The sequence below is a fragment of the Branchiostoma belcheri genome, unplaced genomic scaffold (assembly GCF_001625305.1).
Source record: "Branchiostoma belcheri isolate BF01 breed outbred unplaced genomic scaffold, Haploidv18h27 scaffold1084, whole genome shotgun sequence".
Taxonomy (NCBI): Eukaryota; Metazoa; Chordata; class Leptocardii; order Amphioxiformes; family Branchiostomatidae; genus Branchiostoma; species Branchiostoma belcheri.
Genome location: NW_017802474.1, coordinates 1 through 5,693, shown reverse-complemented (window position 1 = coordinate 5,693; position 5,693 = coordinate 1). Strand labels below are relative to the sequence as shown.

General features: G+C 37.1%; 1 long non-coding RNA gene across 1 annotated transcript; it reads right to left on the bottom strand.

The window, feature by feature from the left end:
• Positions 1-4,379: 4,379 nt before the first annotated feature.
• LOC109480850 lies at positions 4,380-5,686 on the bottom strand. Its single transcript, XR_002140862.1, has 2 exons — positions 5,151-5,686; positions 4,380-5,008 (listed from the first exon to the last, which is right to left on the bottom strand). It is a non-coding gene; the product is annotated as an uncharacterized LOC109480850 (long non-coding RNA).
• Between the last annotated feature and the right edge of the window lie 7 nt (positions 5,687-5,693).

The following is a 5,693-nucleotide window of genomic DNA, read 5'->3' as shown; positions in this document are numbered from 1 at the left end:
ATTTAACTAGAAAGGTAACATTTGCAAGCAAATGCAATATGTTTACCTCAGAATGGTCTTGCCTACGTATACGATTTAACGTTATACCTTTATTGGGAATTCGAAAGGATGGGTAGAAGGATATTTTGCTTATATTACTGACTTTTATGTACTGTTATAATAGAGTAACATTAACGTTATAACTGGGGTATTTGAATGTTTTGCCCTTTTAAGGCCAAGGATGAAGTTTAAAATCAAAGATCATTACCATAGACTAGTCTTTTAGTGTCATGTATAGGAGATATATGTAACGTTACATACCACAGTACCAATGATTCACTCAGCACACACTCTTACCATGTTTGCAATTAGTCCACAGCATGTAAATTTAATTAATGACATCCTCTGCAGACTCCAAGTAAACTTCGGGTCTTTTGACAGCTTTAATTACAAAGGACTTTGTTTCGCTCGTCTCACAACTTTATTTAATACATGCCTTCTGGTAGCCGTATTGGAAGTCTGAATTGCGAGGCTATTTACAATAAGATTAGTCGATAAAACATTAACATTTGCCTTCGTTTAGTAAGCGACAAATAGTACAATATTCTTATTCAATGATTCAAATTATACAAAATGATTCCATTCAAATTATACAAAATGATTCTACTCGTATTCCAAAATAATACATTATTTTTCAAACATTACTCTCCATATTATACAACGTATAAGTAACAATAACTGTCGCGACATTAATAAAGATTTTAAGCTGAAAGTTTCAGTTCAAGGATTCGATTACTAATTAGACTAACGTTTCTGACGTAAGTTTTAAATTGTAATCTTAGATCAATAAAACAAATCGATAACAAGAACTTCAATGGTAATTCATTGTATATCTTAACATTGGAGATTGCTGCTAGCCAACCTTAAGTACCTTATGTGAAATATTTCCGTCTCTAATAAAAACATACATCCATTTTCGTAGGTTACGCCAAGAACAATATACACCTGGCATTGACGAAGAAGTGATACAAAACAAAGAACAGACAAAAATTAATAAAGCAATGTAAAGACGTGACGTTACAAAACAATGAATATAGCTCATTAGGTAATTATCAACATTATGACCACTGTTGCTACTTGACACACCTTTCCTACACTACTAGCTTGCAAGTATATTCATCTATACAGAAAGTGCTATGTGGAAAAGAATTTGTCATTTAGCTCATCTACCACGTTGCGCAGATCTGACTTTAACAGAGCCTCCTTCAGAACCTCTATGGTAGCATCGTTTCCCTCCCGACTCTGCCACTCACATAGCATGTCCATACAGCTGGTCTTGTCATCGCGGTTTCTGCCGGCGATGTTGGTGATATCTGCCCACTTAAATCCCAGATGAAAGGCTAGATCTCCCCACTTCGTGCTGACCCCTTCCTTGATGAAGTAAAAGTACTCGTACACGCCTGTACCTAAAACACAAATACAACTGACATATGATGAAATTTGAAACTGTTTTTAATATATACTGGCGAAAACAATTACTTTAAGTTTAACAGTGAGTCGTTTAGGACTTACGATGGTTACCTTCGCCAAGAAGGTTATGTTTTCAGAGGCGTGTCTGTAAACACGATAACTCGAGAAGGCTTAAATGGATTATCTTCACACATGGTAGGTAAGTAGGTCTTGATGAGACCTAGAAATGGTTAGATTTTGGGCCCCCTGGCGACTTGTTGTTGTACTGCAACGGAACTGCCGGTTTTGATATGATCTGGACGCGCCTGGGTCACGAAATTTGATTGGTAGGTTGACGCTTTACAGAATTATGCGACAACAATGCAAATCTGGATGTAATTTGCATAATTTTTGAGGACATTCTATGAATCAGCTGCATTACATTATAGGACTATTCAAGCTTGTAACATATGTAAGGTCTCGGATCGGAGTTTTTTTCACGATTTTGGATCCGGCGGACACCCTCAGACCGAATTGCTACAACTCAGCCAAGAAAAGTACGCCGGGAAATCTCATTCCATCAGTCAACCGAGGTTTCCAGCTGGCTTCCGATACAATTTTGGTTATTGTCTGTTGACTCTAGAGTTTGGGTAGAAACTGTAGTTAAACGTAAATTTTGGATATACGAAAAATATAGTTTTTTTTTCTTTTTTTTCAACGGACCTGCCTGGAAAAAACGAATTTTCCCAGGCTAACGGCTTATGTGCTGAAATAGCTCACTACTTCCTGTTTCTGAAAAACGGAAAAAATATAGGTTGTTGTGATAAGTTTTTCGCAAAATCAGGTGATGCGACTGCCTTGAAATTCCACATAGAACGCAGCTATTTGGGTAATCAGGCGACAAACCGCATCACCCTTGCTCGCGGACTAATGCCAAAAACGCTTCGTTGGCCGTCCAGCTTCACCGCGCCGAAAAACACTACAATCCCAAGGTTTTTTGATCAATTCAAAACCTATATTTGAAAATTTACAACGATCATCGAGCTATGGGGAGCCAAACCTAGCGTGACAACCTCGCAGATCAGGCTATTTACTGCGCACTATATGGAACCCTGATCAGATTTAAACTCCGACCCGGAACCGTAATTGAGAAGGAGAGAAACACTGGCAGATCGATATCGATTATGTAAATTAATTCTTAATTTGCATAATTAATGAGAACATGTTATAATTTCATTACGCTAATTGCCTGGAATTTCATACTTGGGTTATTTGAAAGTAGAGTGATGGTGAACATCATTAAACATAACGTATTTAGATAAGGACCTCATTTGCGTAATTCATGAGGAAATGACAATGGCTTTCTTTGTTAAGATAAGGCTGTCTTTTAGTGGAGAATATGATCAACTGATATAATTCATGCAAATAAGGAGAAATAATCTTTACTTTGTCAGTCATAAAGATTGACATCATTTGGCGAAGGTATGAGATCGTGGAACTCTAGTTTGGCTTTGTTATTACAATGAAAGTTGTATCCATTCATAGTGACTCAAATACTTAGTACTCACTTGCAAATCTTTCTGCGCTAGCTCCCTCTCCAACCTGGAGTAAATATATAATATATTAAGATCTGTTAATTTATATGCCTCTATTTGTTTTTACTTTCGCCCAATTCATTTACGTATACCCATGTATAATGCCTTGGTTAACGTTGATGTGATAACTTGAAAAAGTGTTTCGTTGCTGTACTGAAGTAAGAAAAAAAGAAATACAACGAAAGAAAGATTAGAACACGGTAACATTTGAATAGATTCACCTGTACATTTATTTCTGTTGTCTGTTGTCTCTGGTAAGGTAGTTTGATCGGAATATAACAGAGTTGTCTGGGTCTTGAACGTTCTCGTTTGCCGGATGATCTGTAATTGCAAAGTGCGCGGACTCTCCTTTCTTTGGTCTTTTCTACAAGGATTTTAGGCAAGGCTAAGAACTCAACGTAGCCGACCCCTTCTAAACCTTCTTCTCCCCTCACTTGGTCTGCCTTGGCTACGATGTTGAGACGGGGGTTCATCTTACTGTGGAAGACGAGATGCTTGCTGAATCTGCAGAACGACGCGAATGACACATTGCCCACTAAACTTACTTCTACCCTTTGTCCCTCAAGCAGCCGCACTGTCTCACTTGGTGTTGTACCTTTGTAGCCTCGACTTTTCAGTTTGGCAAATTCCCTATCTGCCTCACTGGCTTTGTGGCATTCTATAAGTAACGCGTTTGGGTTGTCCTCTTGCTGTAGCAGAATGAACTTGACGTCGCACTGGTGGATCCATTTGCACATTTCCAGTGGGATCCGACCTAGTTCCACGAGGTCACCACTGGAACTTTCAACCTCAAGTACAACATAGCTGAAATATAGTAGAATTGTTAGAGTGTAACAGTGTCAAATGTTGATGCATGGTTTAAATCCTTTCAACATAACTCCTTTGGGCATAAAATTCGATCTTTGCGTATACTTAAAAGCACGCGTAAAGGTAAAATTTGTTCCAATCGAAAAAAGAAACAATTTTATACACATGACATGCTTTAATCCTATTTTGACCGGGGGCTTTTCAGGCCCGCGCCAACTTTCATCTCATATATAGCGCCTGAGTGGCTTGCGCTAGAACCATCAAATTTGGTAAGTTTACCTAAAATATATCTGGGAACTAGATAAGTTAATACATTAGTTATGTTGCCATGGCAACGGGTTTCTGACGCATTTTTTAAAATTCAGTAATTTAAGTTTAAACACTAGAAAGGCCGACATTTGCTTGGGAGCAAATACAGCATATTTCAGTCCATCTCCCTCCCACGCAAAAGTGGACTATTCCAAACTTACCCCAGTGCAAAACTGGAATACCCTCAAATGAATTATATAGTAGCTATGTAATTGAGAACAGAGATGCAAGAACAAGCACTTTGAGTCTCGACAGTTTTACTTACAAAATTTCACATCACCACTCTTATCTCACAATCCTATTACAGGTACTTACAATGATGAGATTTGATACATTTTGAAGGTATAATTGCAAAGAAAAGGAAACTATACATGACTATATATTGATTAACTATAAAACTATACATATATAAACTATACATATTGAACTATACATTAATCAAATACACTATGACACATAAATATTGAATAAGATGTACATGACTTGCATATACTCTAAAACACTTACATTCATACATGAAATAATCAACATATGATTGACATGATTTTATATCATACATGTACTATGCCACTACAAATATCAGATGTTGAATATGCTATACACGACTTGTATACACTAAGAAACTACTACATTCATATTGAATAATCTACACATGGTTGGCATAATTATACCTGTATACCTTACATTTTCTATGCCACTACATATATTATTGATATTTGAGAAGCTTTACATGACTTGTATATACAATTATTTACAAAATTATATACCATACATATACTATGTGCTGTATCCTTCTGCTGATGGCTGGTTCCTCCCCGGTCTGTTTCTCCTGGACCAAGTTCTGCTTCCTTCCCTAGGAGAGGTCCCATCTGGAGGATAGAAACAGGACAGTAAGATTTAAAAGCTGAGCAGAAACCAAGGGCCTATAACCTCCTTGCAGAAATCATACTTTGTAATTAGTCATATATATATATATTTGTAGATTCTTCTTCCTTCTTAGCGCAAGCTTACCTGCTGTATGCTCTGTGCAGGATCTTTCAACCATGTAACTGCTTGACCCTTGAAACAAAGGAAAAAATTGATTTATTACAGACAGTATTACAATAATGAGCATCTCTAAACAAGGGATTACATGGAACTTTCTTTTTAGTTAGAATGTGACAATAACAAGGAAAATGGAAGGAAAATATAACAATACCATTGATGGCATTACAAAAATAAAACATATATCAAGGAATGAAGAATAACGTATGGGATATGTGACAAATCCAATGTGATGTTCTTCAAATGACTGGTCTCCTGAAAGAAACAAAACTGGATTAGATAGAAAATATGGTATGGAGTGAAATTTTATTGAGAAGAATTGAAAGAAACACCATTTTGTTGATGTCATTTTTCATTTCGTCATTTATTTTACATATTGTTTTTCATTCCTGAGATCTACCCCCTGCACCGGGGTCTCTACCCCACTCATCGGGGTCTTATAGCCAGGGGTCTCTCTCTTTTCCCCTATCCACCTCTCTCCTCCCCAATTACGGGGGGAGTTCCGTGGTT